Source organism: Phocoena phocoena, chromosome 18 (assembly GCF_963924675.1).
Source record: "Phocoena phocoena chromosome 18, mPhoPho1.1, whole genome shotgun sequence".
NCBI classification, from domain to species: Eukaryota; Metazoa; Chordata; class Mammalia; order Artiodactyla; family Phocoenidae; genus Phocoena; species Phocoena phocoena.
This window is the reverse complement of record NC_089236.1, coordinates 72,762,112-72,783,208: the sequence shown is the minus strand read 5'-3', so window position 1 is coordinate 72,783,208 and position 21,097 is coordinate 72,762,112.

Sequence of the window (21,097 nt, the reverse complement as noted above, 5' to 3'; positions counted from 1 at the left end):
TAGGTTAGGAAACTATTTTTGTAAAGATCCAGATAGTAAATATTTGGGGCTTTGCGGGCCATGTGGTTCTGCTGCAATTACTCAGTTCTGCTGTTATAGCCCAAAAAGAGCCATAGAAAATATGTAAGTGAATGATCAGGGCTGGCTTCCAATAAAACTTTATTTGCAAAGTGGACAGAGGATCGGATTCGGCTCAACGGCCATACTTTGCCGACCTTTGTTTCCGTATGAACTTCATCCTCACATCCTTACCTACTTGTATAAGGAAGCAAATTGGGAACCCACATGTCTGTTAACTTCCAAATATTCCAGCACCTTTCCCAGGTTTACAATTTGAGTTTGACTTTGTTATCGCTGAATAAAATAATGTTTGAGATCTATCTCCTCCAAGTGACTTATTTAAAAGGGAGGATTTTTTTATATCTAAGTGTAGGTTTTGAGGGATTGTTTCTGTTTTGATCTTTATTCTTAGACTATTTATTTGTTTGTTTGTTTGTTTGAGTTTTACCTCAAATACATCCACAGGGAGAAACATATTGTTGTAGAAGGCTCTAGTCATCCTGGCATGTTTTTTCCCTTGAAGATATCATAGCACTGCACGTGTGAAGCCTGGGCATCATTGCATACTTTCTAGGTGTCTGCGTTGGGTGATATCTAGATCTTATTATATAACTTTTCCACAAGTGGTAAAATGGCACTGGTAGTGTCTTTTAAAAATACACTCACAACCTGGATATCAAATCCAGATGACTTGGCCTGCAACCTTGTAAGGTCACGGTTCTCAAGCAGTGTTCCCACGGGCCCTGGCATGCTGCAGTAAACTCACAGGGGTGCCAAGGAATATGTAAATTTTCAGAGAAAGAACAGTGATACTCAATATCTCTTTATTTTTCTATCTCTAACTCTACATTCCTGATATGTTCTTTTGAACGCTTTCACACCAGTCTTTCTTAAATTCAGTAAACTTTATTTATCAAATTCTAGGTTTTCTGTTATATGTCCTTTTTTTGTAATTCTAGAATTTCTATTATTCAGGTATTAACTTTTCTAAGGCTATCCATACTCTCTTAATTTTTTTCTATCATCATTTCCATCCTTAATCTTTTTGCTCTCTCTGAAATGTCATTGGGTTACTCCTCTAAATAATTTAAATTAGTTTTAATATAGCCTAGTTGTTATTAGATTTATTTCAACAAGCATCTTTGACTTTGGGAACTTAAGAACAGCCTTTCCCAGAACCAGACCTTCAGTTTTCTTCTAGGGCCAGAACTTCTGTATGAAGGCAGAATTCCTTGCCAAGGTGGGGAATAATCCTTTGGAAGTAATGGTTGGAAATTATATGATTTCATACTACACCATCTATCCTACACTCAACTGCTAGAACAGTCTTCATAAACCACCATTAATTCCACCACTACCCTGTTCAATAGGTAGTTTGCAACTCATTGTAAATACGTTCAGATTAACTCTTACCCACGTTTCTGACTGTGATTCTTTTAACACCACCTGATTAAACTTCATTTTTTCTTTCAAATCCATTTCCAAAATGAACCAGTTTGCAAGGCAGAAATAGAGACACAGATGTAGAGAACAAACGTATGGACGCCAAGCGGAGAAAGCAGGGGTGGGGGGGCATGGGGGGGTGGGATGAATTGGGAGATTGGGATTGACATAGATGCATTAATATGTATAAAATAGATAACCAATAAGAACCTGCTGTATAAAACAAAATTCACAAAAAAGAAAGAAAATTAAACTATATCATACCAACAAAAAAGGCTCTACACACAAAACATATGAATAAAAACCAAATTAAAATGTGTCTTTCCTCATAACAGAATCTATTTTGTAGAAAACAACGTAACTTGCAGCCTTGGTTTTCAACCTATGAATTATTATATCTATCGAGATATAAAGCTGTCAGCAACAGAAAAGAGAAGGAGGGCACATTCCAAATTTTTTCTTAATTATAGAAATATGGTAACAGTTGTGGAGGCAAGAATTCATGTTAACACTCTAGGATCTGCCTAATTGATAAATCTTTCTACTCTTGTAGCTAGAAACTTTAGGGATTTTCCCTAATGAAATGGTTCGTCTTCGAGAAAGTATCCTTCCAAACATTATTGAGAAAAATGTGATGTTATAAATTCCCAGAAGAATAAACTAGCTCAGGTCCTGGCCAGTTTTGTTTTAGGACTAAAGTATGTAGAGGGGAAAGAATTTTGTTAAACTTTTCAGTTTCATATCAAACTACTGTCTTGAATGCCTTTACTATGTAACATGGTATAGATCTACTTCAGTATTCAAGAAGCATAAATCCTCCATCTGGATTATATTGTAGGTGTGAAAGTTGAAAGACATGTACTTGGCAAAAACTTAAAATTACAGGAAGCTTTTTGAGTAAGTGAAAGGTGAGAAATTACTACAGTCAGAGGATCTGAATATCTGATTTCTTCATTTTGAATTTTACAGTTTTCTTTGCAGTGCTTGGAAGCTTAAATGAGTCTAAAATCACTATAATTTTATATTTATTTTTCAAAAAAATCTTCAAAAACATTTTTCTCGCTGATGTAGAAGACTCTTTCTTTACAAACATGTTATAAAATATACAGAAAAACTTGTATTTTATCATCTGCAGCATACTGAAGGTCAAAACTTAAAAGGAGAAGGAAAAAATGGAAAACATAAGAAAAAGCAGCCTTTAACAGGAATGTATGTCCCCAAAGCTACCTTCTTTAAATTTCAAAACTTTAAAGCAGAATGGCTAAGGCAACACCATCTTTAAAGCCAGAAATGAAGTGTCAACCCAAAGACAAACTTCTTTGAGGTCCTTCTACTCCTCCATCACCACATATAATTGCTTATTTTTCTTGTGATCAGAACTTTTCAGAACTACTCTCTTAGCATCTTTCAAATATATGATACAGTATTAGGAACCATAGTCACCAAGCTGTACATTACATCCCTAGGACTTATTTACCTTATAACTGGAGGTTTGGTTTCCTTTTTTATACCCATAGTTGCCTCAGTGTTGTACAACTTTAAACAAAAACTCCAATTATGTCAAGTATTTTAAAAATCCCTGCAGTGGGTCCCCAATGACCACAAGATTAAAGAGAAATTTATGACAAATAACTAGGAGAGCTTATGTGCATGACGTTTATATTATTGTAAATAATATAAACAAAACCTGATTGTGTATGACAATAATAACCTTATCTAATTCGTGTATGGAACACAAAACATAGTATAAACCAAAAATACTTGAAAATAGTTTATGATCAGAGAAAAACTGAGGAGGCACGTGCTGAGGAAGCTCTCTCATGAGAAGGGGCCATAGGTGCATGGCTACCATACACTACAAGTGCCTGCTGGGAGGAGCTCTCCAGAACCACAAAGCAGAGCTCTTCTCCTTCAGGGTCCTTCCATGCCTCCACTACTGTCACTTAACACCATGCAATTTGCTAAGAGAAAAATGTCGTAGGACTGCAAACGGGGCTCCAGGTGTGGATTTGGAGTGAAGAGGCAATAGTTTACAACTGGTGCAACAATCAAAAAAGCCTGACCTAGTGACTACATGAATAAAAGTACACCCAAGGAGGACACGCTTACTTTTGACTCTCAACGGAACATTTCTGAAAATTTAGTTACACACGTTTTATAGACTTGGACACTCAAGGAAAATATTTCTAAGACACTCATGAGTCAAAGAGGAAGTTATGGTAGACATTTAAAAATATTTAAAATGGACAGATAATGGAAATATCACACATTGAAAATTTAGAATGCAGTTAAAACAGTTCTTAAAAAGAGATGAATGGCTTAGTTTTGAAAAGAAGAAAGCCTCAAAAGTAATGAGTTATGCATTTAAGTTATACAGTTAGAAAAAAAAGTAGAAAAGATAGAAAATAATAAAGATAAAGGCAGAAATGGATGAAAAGTTAAATGGAGAATGAAATAGAAAACAACGCACGGTTCAAGAAAGCCAAATGTTGGTTCTTCAACATACAAGCCTTTGGCAAGCTATTAAAATATATATTTTAAAGAGTGACAGGGATTAAGTAAGTTAGAGGTGACACTGGAGGAGGAAGAAGAGAGGGGAGAGAAAGATATGAAAGAGAAAGGGAAGGAAAAGAAGGGGGGGAGGAGGAGAAGAAGAAAAGGAGGTGGAGAGAATGGAAAAAATAAAGAGGAAAACAGCACTTTGGTGGGATTTACCTTTTTTGTCATCAATATTTACTAGAAATTGAAGCACTCTGGATAATTTGGAAATGGCACTGGGGACGGACAAATAACTTAATGGAATGGACTAAAAGAGTCCAGAGGTTGATAAAATATATGTAGAAACTTGATTTGTGAGTATCATTTGCAAATTGATGGGGAAAATGACAGGTTAATTAATAAGCACTGACGGACAGTTTTCTATGGACAAAGATAGGTTCATTAGTTTGTGTTATTATAAGGAATACTAAGAAACTTATATGAACTTTGCTTTCTTTGTATTTGTGGGTTTATTTCTTCTTTTTTAGAAAAATAATTGTATTGAGGTATAATTTACATACAACAAAAGATATCCATTTTTAAAGAACAGTTTGAGAAATTTTGAGAAATGAATATACTCTGGTAACCACCACTGAAATCAAGGTATAGAATATTTCTAACAGCCCAGGTAGATTTCTCAGGCCATCTGGCAATCAGTCTTGCCCTCACCACTGGCAACCTGTATTCTTCTTCTTGTCACTAAAGAGTAGTTGGCTTTTTAAAAAATTCATATGAGTGTAACCGTATACGCATAACTTGTTTCTCTCAGTATAATACTTTTTATGTTGATGTTGATGGGAGTATCACTAGTTTATTCCACCTGTGTAGACCACAAGTTGTTTATCCATGGATACATTAATGGTCATATAAACTGTCCAGTATTTGGCTGCTACAAAAAGAAATGCTACCAATATTTGTTTATTAGTCTTTGTGTCGTTATATGCTTTCATCTTCTGGGGGGAAATACCTGAAGCTAGAATTCCTGGGATGTGTGGTGAGTGGATGCTTAACTTTATAAGAAACAGTTTTCTAAAGGACTTGTACAATTTTACACTCTTACAGGCAGAATATGGGAGTTCCAGTTGCCAGACATACTCACCAAAATTTGACGGTATCAGTAATTACAATTTTGGGAAGTCAAATGGATGTTGAAAGATATCTTATTGTGGTTTTAACTTGCTCTATATGATGACTAATGGTAAATCAGCAAACATGAATCTACTGAGTAAAAGTAAGAAGGGATTGCATGAAAAACATACACCAAGCCAAATATCTGATATTGGGAAAAATATATACAGCTTAAAAAATCCTTATAAACTAAAAAACAATTTCTTTTTCTGGAATAGAAATCTTAATTCAAAAATGAGACTTGCTTATTATTGCTAATGATGTAAATGTGGGATGAAAATTCTGTCCAAAGTTGTAGTATCAAAGCAAAGTGTGAGAAACCTATTTCTTTAAAGATGACAATCATGTTTTGCTTATTCCATAGTTCAACCAACAGTAATAATTAATGTGAAACAATTTAATAAATGTTATGAATTATATAAAAATAAAGCATTTGGAATATTAAAATTAACCCCCAAAATCATGAAAACAACAAAACAGAAGCTAATTTGGAGGCTCTCATACTCATAAAATTGGGACAAGTTGAACATAAAATAATATTGATGACAATGAATTACATCACACTGAATTAAAAAGAAATCCATGAGTATATAGTAATATTCATTCAAAAAAAAGAAAAGAGGGAAAACAGAATGCAAACTAATAAATGTACAGGGAAAATTACAATTAGAATATCACTATATCGCAAACTCGGACCAAGATTATTCACTGAGGCTAATGCTACTGGGTGAAAAATAGTTGCATAATCTAGAACATTCACATGGTCTCAAATTATCACCCCACAAATAAATCACTAATTACAAAGGATAATAGGGAAAATACAGCCTTATGATGGCTACTTCCATGGTCATCCATTTAATCAAGTGGTCAAACTTTGCATCACTAATAGATACAATCATTAAGATGATGCCATAACTATATCACCTATATTTTTATTTTGTCATTAATGTTTAACATGTTTCTGTCATGAAGAAATACTCAGATAAATCCAGGACATTTTGTCTGGTCAGATTATGGGAACTTGACTGGGATTTCAAAAAATTCAGGGTAAAGAAAAAGAGAAAAATGTGAGCAGACTGCTTTTAAACCAAAGTGAATAAGAGAAATTACAATCAAATGTAATATGCAAATCTTAATTAGATCTGGATAGAAAATAAAGTTTCCATAGATATTTTGGGGATAATTCAGGGAATTTGAATATTCACGGCATATTACGTGATTTTTTCAAATTAATGTTGATAGTCTAATGTATAACATATTCTAGCTATGTAAGAGGATGTCATTATTCTTAAAGAGATGCGTCAGTTGAAAATATGCCTGTGTGTGTGTAAAAGAAACAGAGAGGGGAAAAAAGTAACAAAAGTTTCAAATTGTGACATTTCTTATTTCCTTAAGAAACTATTTTCCTTAAGAAATAGAGCTACCATATGATCCTACTATCCCACTCCTGGGCATATACCCAGAGAAAAACATGGTCCGAAATGATACATGCACCCCAATGTTCATTGCAGCGCTGTTTACAGTAGCCAAGACATACAAGCAACCTCAATGTCCACTGACAGAAAAATGGATAAAGAAGATATGGTACATATATACAGTGGAATATTACTCAGCCATTAAAAGAATGAAATAATGCCATTTGCAGCAAAGTGGATGGACCTAGAGATTGTCATACTAAGTGAAGTAAGTCAGGCAGAGAAAGAAATATTGTATGATATCGCTTATTTGCGGAATCTGAAAAAAAATGATACAAATGAACTTATTTACAAAGCAGAGACAGACTCACAGACAGAGAACGAACTTATGGTTACCAGGGGGGAGGGGGAGGGGGGAGGCATAGTTAGGGAGTTTGGCACGTACACACTGCTATATTTAAAATGGATAACCAACAAGGACCTACTGTATCGCACAGGGAACGATGCTCAATATTCCGTAACAACCTAATTGGGAAAGGAATTTGAAAAAGAACAGATACATGCATATATATATAACTGAATCACTTTGTTGTACACCTGAAACGAACACAACAGTGTTAATCAACTGTGCTCCAATATAAAATAAAAAGTTAATAAATAAATAAATAAAAAGTGTTTGTTTTACTATTCTTTCTATATTCCTGTCAGTTGGAAATTTCTCAAAGTTATAAATATTTAAAATAAATAGATAAACTATGCTGGTAAAATAAAGACTATAAAATTCTACCAGAATGTTAACGCTATGTTTAACAGCATAAATCAAGACGAATATTTGAAATAACTTAAAAAATTATTGCCAAAGTTCTATTCCTGCCATATTAATTTATGGTTGCACTAGCTAACATACTTCATTAATGTATGGCTGTACTGGTTGCAAAATATCTCCTGAAACTCCAAAACAAGTTTTTGGAAAACAAACAATGCAGTAAAAATTTCATGTAATATTTATGAAGATTTAACTCATTTACATAAAATTTTAAAACACAAAATGTAAGAGTTCTGAGGATATTTTTAAATGTTTTTGTTTGTTAATCTAAGGTAACTAAAGAAAATATCTGAGATGATGTATGAAAATTTATTAGTAGTATTTGAGGAAAACTACCTTGAGACATATTGATATTACAGTTTGTCAGATTCTGTAAAGACTGCAGTCAGTGCATTGTTAATGAGGAAGTCTAAAATCTTAGCAAAAAAAGTTTTTTTTAATCTCATTTTACTTGGCAGTATCTTAATCAGTATATGCAACTCTCTCCTAAGGATGCAGTAACAGGTAAAAAAAAAAAAAATCTCTTCCAAAATTTTCTTGATAAACTTTATATTTTCTAGTATACATCAAATAATCTATTACAGAGAATTAAATAACACTTCTGATGAGCTGGTAATTGATGTAATACAATTTGGGGGGACACTTGCACTCTGACAGACAGCCTATAGTACCACAGTTCAGATATACATACAGGCAGACCTGTATATATACGATATTGCAGGTTTAGTTCCAGGCCACCACAATAAAGCAATTATTGCAATAAAGTGAGTCACTCAAGTTTTTTGGTTTCCCGGTGAATATAAAAGTTATGCTTACACTATACTGTAGTTTATTAAGTGTGCAATAATATTATATCTATAAAAACAATGTACATACCTTAATTTTAAAATATTTTATTGTTAAAAACTGCTAACCATCATCTGAGCCTTAAGCCAGTCATAGTCTTTTCGCAGTAGTAACATCAAAAATCACCGATCACGGATCACCATAACAAATATAATGATGAAAAAGATCGAAATATTGTGAGAATTACCAAAATGTGACACAGAGACAGGAAGTGAGCGAACGCTATTGGAAAACTGGTGCCAACAGGGTTGGCTCATCACAGGGTTGCCACAAATTTTCAATTTGTAAGAAAAACAATATCTATGAAGCACAATAAAGTGAAGTGCAGTAAAACAAGGTGAGCCTGTATACCCTCAGAAATTGTGGAATGGCAATAAACACTTGGGAAAAAATACAGCTCAGCTTCAACAAATGATCTCCAACCAAGATTTTATTTTTCTTGGCTTTATAAGAAAGGCATATTTCATTCTTACAGCTGATAGATAATTCAACTGCTAAGAGTGTTTGAACACATAAAATTAAAAGGAAACGTCAAAGGAAGTAATGACTATGCTAGAAAACAAAGAAGTGAACTCATAATTTAATTGAGCTGTGGTCACCTATGTGGTCTTTCTTTTATTTATTTCATGGCATAATATTATACCTTAATCTTCTAAATTTAAGATACATTAATTCAGTCAAAGGTAGTGAACTTCATTTCAAACAAACGAAAATGATGCAATCTGATTTCACTTTAAACTTAACCTAAAACAACCCAGGTTTATAGGTAAAAGACATTAAATTGGTATGCAAAAAGGTCTTTGAGATAAATTTAATATATCAAGCTCTGGGAAACACGGGTATTAAACATGAAAAAAAGTTTTTTAAAATCTCATTAAATATTTCTCACTGTGGATCAGAATTTGTTTCTTTTTTATTCTACCTTGAGGTCCTGAAAGAGTGAGCTAGCTAATATATGAATGACAGGATAATGATAACATTTTTATATCTCCCATCTCCAAGGAACTCAAATTCTTTATAAGAATGATCTCATTAATCCTCACAGCATCCCTGCAAGGTACGTAGGTGAAAACTATAATAACCACTTTACAAATGAAAATAGTGGGAAATTTTGCAGTTCCATACAAATGAAAAAGAAAAGTGGTACCTTTTAACATTGAATATAGTAGTTATATATATAAGCTGGACTGCTACTTTATTAACTTTGAACATTTAGTTGCATTTTGAAATTATTTAACTCATGAAACAAAGTCTTACAAAAATAAAATCCATCTACATGCCACAAAGTTTATACTCTTCAATTATCATTATATTTAACAAGAATATTTGAATTGTCACTGTAAGATTTCGCACCACGCAAAATTGTGAAAAATTAACAAAGACATAAAAGTGTGCAACTTTACACCATATATACAATGGACCATCAAAAATAAATGTAAGTAAAAGAATATTCCAATGGATGGGACACTTTACCTCATGAGAAACCCACGTATAATCACTACATACATAAATTTTCATCTCAGAGTCAATGAGTTAAGCATTTATAAGGTATGTCAAAATATTAAAATATATCAGATATCTTTAGATATACTTTTTAGTGTTGATTACTAAAATAATAAATCTCATAATTAAAAGCTTGGGAAATAAAAACATTACATAAAGAAATTTATAATTAGGAAAAGCATAAAAGTCACTCTTCGTAATCCATTAATATAGAATAAACCACTGTAAAATACTGACATATTAAATTTCAGGCCCATACTCACACACACATTTTAGCACATGTATTATATAAAGTATATATTTTGCGATCATACTGAACATTTGATTTTGAAAACACATTTAACCTAACATTGCAAGTATTTTTCAACTCCTTAAAAAATTCTTGAAAACATCAATTCTAACATCTGTATGGTAGTATGTCATACATGTGGAATATTTATACATCAATATTAAATGTTTCCTTAGGCAGATAATAGGTTTCATCTACTCTTTGTGTTATAAGCCATGCAAGGATGAGTCTCTACAAGCATCAGTCCCTTATTTGCATTTCATGTTATTTCTGTAGATTGTTTCCTAAAGTGAATTGCATAGATAAAAGATGTAAACTCACCAGACCTTTTGGAATTCAAATCTCCAGACTGTTCTTGGAAGTTTGTATAGTTCACATTCCCAGTACACATTTGACTTTGCCTTCACGGGCATTTATTACTGTGGTTTTTCCTTTGAAGATATTCTGAAATGAGAAAATATAATCTCTCACTTTTAAAATTTTAGTTGGTTAGTTAGTTAGCTGTCATTGAGGTTAAACCTCCCACACACCACCCCTTATTTTTATTAAGCACTTGTGATTTCACATTTCTCCGTGGTCTGTTTATTTCTTTTCCTCATTCTTCCATCAGGGTGTGTTTTTAATACATTTTTTAAAGAGTGTGTTGATTTATTAAGATAATATACACTGTTAAAATATCAGTCTATAAAAAGGGAGAAAAAAAGCAATAAGACCCTGCCAGCTAGAAATCATCTGTGTAAGGCTGTGGCATCCATGCTTCCATAAATAAGTACACATGTGGGCAGGGACACGTACCGATAATGAATGAGGACGCTGAGAACCAGAGAATGAAATAATTTCATAATTATAAGATTACATTAAACATGCTTAAAATGTATTACATCCCATTTTAATTGAATGTAAGACAAGAAATACAAACTCAAGTGACACTGAAAGGATTCTGGAATTTCGTGTAAATGTTTCTTTACTACAGGAGATAGTCTTCCTTAAAAAATCTCTTTGAGATTGAAAGAAGGGATTCTGATAGCTATATTGAGTTTGAAGTCATTGTGGTTTTATTTAAACCACATGGTTATATTCTAAATACTGTAAGGTTGATTCCATGCTATATATATGAGATTTTTATTAGTCATATATGTATTTCCTTCTACCTCCCTATTCCACTGGCCTATTTTCATTGGTTGCATTATTTTTTCCTTGTCATGTTTTATTGCATTTACATCTTGTTCAAATATATAATTTGCTTTATTTAGATGGGTTTAATTCTCAGCATCAGTCATTTTACCACATCTCTTCTTTGCATACTTCTTTATTTTGATTCCTTTGTGGATTGGATGAATTTCATCATGAGGTTGCTTGTTTAATTGTCAGGTAAATAACCTTATGTTTGAAGTGTCTTATACTTGATACTGAACACCAGATTGCCTGCATGTAAGATTGTGGACATATCTCAGAGTTGGTTGAAATTAGGAACAAACTAGATTTTTAAAAATATTCTAGGTTGCATATCCCTGAGGATTTTTGGATTTGTGGGACTCTCTGTATTTTGACTTTGTATTCAAAGACTTAGTACAAAATTGGAGGTTGATAGCTTCCCCTAGAATTTTTGAGGCAAACATCCGCTATCAACTGGCCTTGAATGTTGCTGTAGAAAATTCTAAGCGTGACTTGATATTTTCTACTATTTGATGACTATTTGATGACTTTTCCTCCCTAAATAGTTGTAGACTTTTTTTTCAGCCATTGAATTTACATCCTTTTTCAGCATAAATTTTGGAGTTGATTATTGTCAGTTTTTCTGGGGATCTGGAGGGTTGATTCAAACTGCAGTTTCAGGTCTACCTACACTTCAGGTATTCTTTTCTGTATTATCTTTAAATGTTTCTTTTTCATTTATTCTGTCATATTTGTAAGGAACATATAGTATTGACTCTAATGTCTGCCTTCTTTATTATCCTGTATAATATACCTGTGATTTTCCAGTCTCCTTTCCTCCAGCCTGTCCACCATGTACATAATTGCTTTAGCTCCTGTATTCTGTTTTCTATTACTTCTTATGTGCTTTTTGTGTCTATAATTTTTTTTCATTTCTTTCCTGATGTCTGCCAGCTTAGCTGTCATCTCATTCTGTTGTCTTATAATTCCATACTTAAGCCCTTGTATTTATTACAATTTGATTTTTTCTCTCTCCTTTCTCACTTAAAGAGGAATTGTCGGAAAGTTCTCAGAATGGAGAATAATTTTTGGAAATCTTACGTTTCTTTGAAAATTTATTTTCTTATATAGATCCTTTGGAAAATGTCTGCTAATGTTTCTCTTCCCTTTTTACATTTTGACCACTATTTATGCATAGGCCCATATTTCTTCTTCTTTCACTCTTTTAGTTGTTTTCAGTGTGATCATGAGGGACCATAAACTAAATATACCTCACCTTACTATTTTGAAATAGAAATATTTTAGTGTTTTCTTTTCTTTGGTTGAATGTTATCTGGGTTTTATTTTCTCATTGTACTTCATTTTATATTTTATTGAATTGGAATCACCTTTATGTGAAAAGTAATTTTTAAGTTGTCAAACAACTCTTCAGGAGCACTAAATATTTCATAAATTTTCCAAAAAGGTTGAGAAATTCAACATATAAAAGAAATACATTTCTATTACAGTCCTTCTGAAAATGATTTTAGAGTCCATTTCCCTTTAACCTTTGTTTCCTGTAGCATCTAGTAAAATTTATCTAAAATTTTTAACTGAAAAATCCTGTTGACATTTTATTATAAGTACTATAAACCAAAAAAGAAATGATTACTGATATACAACGATCCTCACTGCATAAAAATAATGTGTGATATATAACTATTTAAATTCAACAATGAAAATAAAATAGATCAGTGTGAATGAACTAACTCTTATGGAAGAATTGTACTAATGACATTGGAGTACATTTTTTGATTAGATATTTTGTATCAATGTTTATCATCAAAACAAAATACCAGAAAAGATAAGCTCTTTGCATCATTAGATCCGTTAACTACAATGTTAGAGCATCATTAAAAATAAATATATTTAGCATAAATACAATGTAACTATCATGTTGTTTTTAAAACAAATTAGCTTTGATAAATTCCTTTTATTTGTTTCAGGTTTTTGTTGCAGTAGACATATCTTAGATTTTTTTCCCTAAAATCCGCTTTAATTTATATTTTCTGCCTCACTGAAGTTCTTTTTAGAAATCTGAAATTAATTTTCTTGAACTTATTTTCAACAAAATTTTCTTAAAACTTCAAAATATTCTCAGAATTTTAATTTGTAAACAAAATAATGCAAAAATCATGTCTAAATTTAAATGCTTTTTTTATTTCTATAGATCTGGAGGGAAGACAACGATTATAACAGTTCTCCTTTAACTCGGCATTATTTTGGACATCCAAGAGCTAAGTTTCATAAGAAAATGGTGATGTGTTTTATCCTGGGGATTTTGGTGCTCCACAATATAGTGAAAAAATCTGCCTCTGTGTTAATTATGGCTTTGACATTGTTCCAGATGTACATAATACATGACGTGTAAGCCAGACGCCCTGTGTGTTCCGGCCTCCACCTGGACATTGCTGCTCGAAGAAATCAGAACCCCTTCGGCTGCAGGTGGGACATGGCAGGCATCCAAGATCTATCTCAGGGTACTTTTGCTGCCCTCTGGGGAAATGTGCAAGATCGCTCTAGGGAAACATTTATGATTTCATTAAAGACTGAATCACCAAGAGTCAATGGAGGCCTGCTAATTGGCATTTAGAGATATAAATTTATTTTAACTGTAAATGGAAGTTTTTCTGTATCCTTTGTCCCTAACCATTTCTGAAAAGTTATACATCCTAACAAAACTTCCTTATTATGCTTTCCACTTTTAAAGCTTCCCAATGGTTTTTCAGCTTCAGAAGGATATAGATTTCTACTAAGGAATTTCTGAAAACATTTTAAGAAATGTACATATCCCTTCCAATCTTCAATTTTACATAACTTCAACTCAAAATTCACCCCATAATGGCTCAGTAAATTTTTCATGTTTACCCCATCCTTCAAGAGCTCCAGAATTCTGACATTGTGCAGTTTGTTCTCTACTATGTTGATTACAGCATCACGCATGCCTTTAATTCAAATGTATTTTCCTAGCTTTCGTATAAGGGAAAAATAAGCTCTTTGGCTTGAAGTTTATTATTTATGTTAATTATTTCTATAGCTATTTCCCAAATAACTATAACCACTTTATAAATAATTATGCATAAAATATTTGAAATTATCTTCATAAATATAGTTTTAATTTGGGCAGAATGAATATTTATCTGCCAGCCTCTATAAATTAATTCTCTGTTTAGAGAAAACTCAGGAAAATATATTGCTTCAACTAATCTTCCCCGTGTCATTTTATAAAATTCTACAGCTTAAAACATACAACTTTTTTTGGCTACTTAAGACTCTATAATTCTAGTGAGTTTTTTCATTCTGACAGAAAATGTGAGCAAACCAGTCTACAAGTCCTGCAATGAAATATCTTCTTGAAAAACAAACCTATGCTGGAAAAGACTATTTTTTCATAAAAGGTAAATGCTAGAAAATTTCCCATTTTGTCTTTATTAAAAAAATCTATTTGTATTGGAATTAATAAAATCTAGAAAAATCTTACTGATACATTTTTGATATATTATTGTTGTACTCATTCAATTGTATTAAGCAAACATTAAGAAGCCAAAATTTTATGCTACCGATGCCTCTAATTATTCTGTGTCTTAGTGAATGCATAATGAGCCTTTTCATTCTATAAAATTGATGCACGTCACCTTTCTTACTTTTAGCTTGTGAAGAACTTTTTGTTTCCTGTTATCTGTTTTCCTGCTTCTGTTCACACACCACCATAAATCTATGTGCTTGGAAAAATTAACCAAAAAAAGTTTTAAGTAAAAATAAGTGTAGATACAACTTTCAAAGAAAAGGGCTATTTTTATATCAGATATACTTTGGGAAATAAGCCTCTAGTTTACTATCACTGCTAAAATATAAACACTAGCACAGTTATGATATTATAAAATGAACTTCAGCTAAACTCTTATTAATAACTTAGTTGCTTAAAAATATCTGCTTTTAAAATGTAGACTCTCAACTCTTAGGTTACAATTCATTATCCTTAATATCTTCCTGAAAAGTCTGACTCTACCAGGGGCAATAAAGTTTTTTTATCATTTCTCTCTCATTATTCTTCTGAAAGAAACCTTAATCACAGGCACGTAAAGTCCAATGTCTAGAATTCTCTTTTTCCTTACCATGCTGTACATTAAATTCCCAGGATTTATTTACCTTATAAGTGAGTTTGTATGTTTTGACTACCTTCACCCATTTTTCCCATTTCATTATTTTTATTTATTCTGGGAATTGAATATACTGATTATACGAAAATTAACAGATAAGCCAAGCATAGGATATCAGAGAACTTGCAAATTATTGAATTATAGAATTACAACACAATTAACACAAAAACTCATATAATTCAAAAGTCATTTTGGAATTCTGAAGTCTTACAAGGACACCAGTATGAACACCACTTACAGCTCTTTAATTACAGATGTTATAAAGCACTGGATTAAGTTTATACTGGCTGTCTGTGTATCTTATTTTGAACAATTTTTAAGATATATTTTTTCATATCTATATGTTGGGATTCTTCATTTTGCAAAAGTTACAGTTCAGAAAAAAAAATCAGTTTTGTTGTATTTCAATTACCATGCATGAGTTCACCAAAAAACTTCCTTTTTCTTGCATCTCTTCATAAATTGGCTATACCTTTTAGAGAAAAGGGGATTGTGTTTTTTTGTTTGTTTTGTTTTTAAACAGCAGGTGGGACAAAGCAGCATGCCCCCCCTGCTCTCCAGGGCTGGGAGCAAGTAAGTACTGTACTTATTTGGAGGCTGACGTAACTTAAAGGGAGAGGTGCATCCCAGGACCTGCTCCCTTACCCTATCCACTGGGATGAAAAGAAACAGCTGAGAAAAGGAGCTTGTTAACATGTCCTCTAGTGAAGGGTTTATATAGTGAAAGAGTCTTTATTTAAGAGAGCCCAATTTCCATGAACCGTGCCTATTATAGGGGCAAAACATAAATTATAGTGACCTTTATCACAGCATATAATAATTCATGCTGATATGCCTTAATTCGATATTTTTCTTCGTCTATGGAAAAAACTATCCTTGTATATCGAAGTTCAATTTATACATTTCAAAAGCATGATTGTTACAACTTGCTTCACAGTATTCCCATATATTTAAAGGTTCCCCTTTGGAAATTTGTGATCAAAGTGAGAGGATGTTGCTTCATTCGAACCTCATTTCCATAAACTATTTTAGAGAACTCAGTTTTGTGAAAACGGCGATTTTCTATAAACATGAAAATAGCCCAGGTAAGTTCTATGGCTATTTCTATGTTTATGCTTCTGAGTTCCTTTCCTAAAACTTCTTTTCCACGGTAAGCGTAAAATCATCTTTCTCTCTTTGAATCCGTTACTCACCTTTTCAAGTCGGGCCTCAGCAAGGGTTCCCAGCGTCCTTTGAACCAACAGGACGGGCTCGAATTCGGCTCAGAAGCAAAGGAAAGTTTTATCCTTTGACTAGAGAACGGAAAGCTGCCAGCTCTCGCTCTAGAGCACACGCTACCTGGCAGGCCGTGAGCGGTGCCACTTTACAGTGCTCAAGCCAGTGGTGAGGGAGGAGGCGTTTTCGCGGGCTGGCGCAGGCGCATTTGCTCACAGCTCGAGATCCCGTGCCGGGTGCAGCGTCTCTGCACACGGCCCCCCGCCGCCATCTTGGATCGAGTGCTACGCGCGCAACTTCCGCCCACGGCCCGCCGAGCTGCGGTACCGGCACAGCCGTTTTGCATCAGGAACTCTGGCCTGAAGGTGCCGAAGTGAGGCCTCTGCACGCTGCCCACTGTGAACGGCGAAACTAGACTGAGCACAAAGGAAAAAAAAGGTTAGACTTTTATTTTATTACCCAGATCCTATTTTTATTTCCCGAGAATTGTTAATGGGCTTTGCCGGTGACAAATCCTTAATTATTAGAGTCTCAAAGTGTTTTAAATTTTACAAATACTACATCTCCAAAGGAAGTTTTATTGTATATTTCAAAGTGTTTGAATTTCTTTCAGCACTCACGTCAGCTCTAAAGGGTTCAAATAAGAATATTTTAAACTATCAATGATACTGAATATATCAGGACTTAATGTACGACATTAGCTTTTGCTAGAAGGATTCCACGTGTATCTACTTGTTTCTTTGTAAATATAGCTGATTTTTAAACCCTGTACTTCGTTGACTTATGTCAACTATGATCAACTCTTTGAAAATAACATATAATCCTGGGTCACCCTTCATCCCTTCTGTGGCTTGATTCAGTGAGCTGTGACCACAAACTCCCAAGGCATGGGGAAGTGTTGGAGAGGGTTCAACAAATAGTAATGGATTCAGAGCTTTAGAGCTGGAAGGTACATGTGGGAGCAATGCAATCCCCTAACTGCACAGAGAACAAATAGATGAAAGATTGGGAAAAGAAAATGTTTTTAAAGAAAGAATTATTGAAAAAATGGTTTAAATTCTTTTAAAGAAAGAATTATTGAAATATTTAAAAGAATATTTAAATTCTTTTAAAGAAAGAATTATTGAAAAAAATGGTGAAAAGAGTACGTTGCCATGACAAATATATAAATAAAAATAGAATATAGATATACCTGTGCCACACACGCAGTGCACACCACACATATGCACACACACAATCACACAAAAGGGCAACATATACCCTTCCTGTCCAATCAGAACAAATAGTGGAAGTATACTATGCTGTCAACTGAGACATATGCAAATAGGTAAGTAAATACCCAATGATAGGTGCTGTTGTTCAATCTATCTAAAGAAATTTTTAGTGATGAACTCTTTCTAATTCAGTGGCAAAAAAAAAAAATAGTTTGGATTTCAAAGCACTTTTTATGTCTGTGTTTCTCATTAAACTGACACAATAATCCTGTGAGATAGGTATTAATACAGACATTTGCCATATGTGGAGAATAAAGATCAGGGAAAATATAGTTTAACAAAAATCCCAGTTAGTAAAAACCCTTACTGATAGAAAGGCAAGTGTAATACCCTAAGAGATGTGCATAACAATAACCTCCTTTAAGAGAAGTTGGGTTTTAGAAGGATTTTCTTACAAATTAATCATTAAAAGTTTAGGTTTTCAAACAGTAAGCTTCAGTTGTTTAGGGAATACACTCAAGCATACACAGATAATCCACAGTAAATCAGTGCTGTCTGATGGAGGGAACATGGGTTTGGGCACAGTCAGGCTCATAATCAACTCCAGGATTAACATTTTATTCTTGGGTCTCATTGCCTATATTTATTTACCATCACTGAACATCAGTCATGCCATCCATAAATAGTGGGAAATGCCTATTTCAAAGGACTACTGAGGCTCAGATGAGATTATGTGTGTAAAATGCCTTCTGCCAGCCCTTCCACAAATGCCATTCTGCTGTTTTGTGTATTTATAAACAAATCTGCCTTCCCAGACAGGGCAAGGATCTGATGTAGAGTTAGTAATACAAACAGTTAGGTTTAGTATAATATTATAGTTGAAGATTAGGAAATCTTTATTTTCTCTTCTTAACTAAGATGTGCAAATACTATATGTCCTTTATGAGTGACATATAAAACTTGCATGCCTCAAACAGTGACACATCAAAGTTGTTCAAAAAACATTGTTTTGAATATTGCCAAGTTTGCTACCATACAGATATTGACTAGTGCCAAAAACTACAGTGTTGTGGCTTTCGCCCAGAACTCACTCACTCAAAGGTCAGCTACAAAATATTGCTTCTGGACTATTATTGTAGGAGGAACCATATGTGTTGGACAAGGATTTCTTTTATTTATTTATTTTTTCAACATCTTTATTGGAGTATAATTGCTTTACAATGGTGTGTTAGTTTCTGCTGTATCACAAAATGAATCAGCTATATGTATACATACATCCCCATATCCCTCCCTCTTGCGTCTCTCTCCCACCCTCCCTATCCCACCCCTCTAGGTGGTCACAAAGCACCAAGCTGATCTCCCTGTGCTATGCAGCTGCTTCCCACTAGCTATCTATTTTACATTTGGTAGTATATATATGTCCATATGACTCTCTCACTTCGTCCCAGCTTACCCTTCCCCCTCCCCGTGTCCTCAAGTCCATTCTCTATGTCTGCGTCTCTATTCCTGTCCTGCCCCTAGGTTCATCAGAACCATTTTTTTTTAGACTCCATATATACGCGTTAGCATACGGCATTTGTTTTCCTCTTTCTCACTTAGTTCACTCTGTATGACAGACTCTAGGTCTGTCTACCTCATTACAAATAACTAAATTTTGTTCCTTTTTATGGCTGTGTAATATTCCATTCTATACATGTGCCACATCTTTATGCCATTCATCTGTCGATGGACACTTAGGTTGCTTCTATGTCCTGGCTATTGTAAACAGTGCTGCAATTAACATTGTGGTACATGACTCTTTTTGAATTATGGTGTTCACAGGGTATATGCCCAGTAGTGGGATTGCTGGGTCATATGGTAGTTCTGTTTTCAGTTTTTTGTTTGTTTGTTTGTTTGTTTGTTTTGCGGTACGAGGGCCTCTCACTGCATCGCCTCTCCCATTGCGGAGCACAGGCTCCAGACGCACAGGCTCAGCAGCCATGGCTCACGGGCCCAGCCGCTCTGCGGCACACGGGATCCTCCCGGATCGGGGCACGAACCCACGTCCCCTGCATTGGCAGGCGGACTCTCAACCACTGCGCCACCAGGGAAGCCCCTGTTTTCAGTTTTTTAAGGAACCTCCATACTGTTCTCCATAGTGGCTGTATCAATTTACATTCCTACCAGCAGTGCAAGAGCGTTCCCTTTTCTCCACACCCTCTCCAGCATTTATTGTTTCTAGATTTTTTGATGATGGCTATTCTGACCGGTATGAGGTGATACCTCATTGTAGTTTTGATTTGCATTTCTCTAATGATGAGTGATGTTGAGCATCCGTTCATGTGTTTGTTGGGAATCTGTATGTCTTCTTCGGAGAAATGTCTATTTAGGTCTTCTGCCCATTTTTGGATTGAGTTGTTTGTTTTTTTGATATTGAGCTGCATGAGCTGCTTGTGTATTTTGGATATTAATCCTTTGTCCGTTGCTTCATTTGCAAATATTTTCACCCATTCTGAGGATTGTCTTTTTGTCTTCTTTAAGGTTTCCTTTGCTGTGCCAAAGCTTTGAAGTTTCATTAGGTCCCATTTGTTTATTTTTGTTTTTATTTCCATTTCTCTAGGAGGTGGGTCAAAAATGATCTTGCTGTGCTTTATGTCATAGAGTGTTCTGCCTATGTTTTCCTCTAAGAGTTTGATAGTGTCTGGCCTTATATTTATGTCTTTAATCCATTTTGAGTTTATTTTTGTGTATGGTGTTAGGGAGTTCTCTAATTTCATTCTTTTGAATGTAGCTGTCCAGTTTTCCCAGCACCACTTATTGAAGAAACTGTCTTTTCTCCATTGTATATTCTTACCTCCTTTATCAAAAATAAGGTGACCATATGTGTGTCGGTTTATCTCTGGGCTTTCTATCCTGTTCCATTGATCTATATTTTCATTTTTGTGCCAGTACCATACTGTCTTGATTACTGTAGCTTTGTAGTATAGTGTGAAGTCAGGGAGCCTGATTCCTCCAGCTCGGTTTTTTTCCCTCAAGACTGCTTTGGCTATTCGGGGTCTTTTGTGTCTCCATACAGATTTTAAGATTTTTTGTTCTAGTTCCGTAAAAAATGCCATTGGTAATTTGATAGGGATTGCATTGAATCTGTTGATTGCTTTGGGTAGTAGAGTCATTTTCACAATATTGATTCTTCCAATCCAAGAACATGGTATATCTCTCCATCTGTTGGTATCATCTTTAATTTCTTTCATCAGTGTCTTATACTTTTCTGCATACAGGTCTTTTGT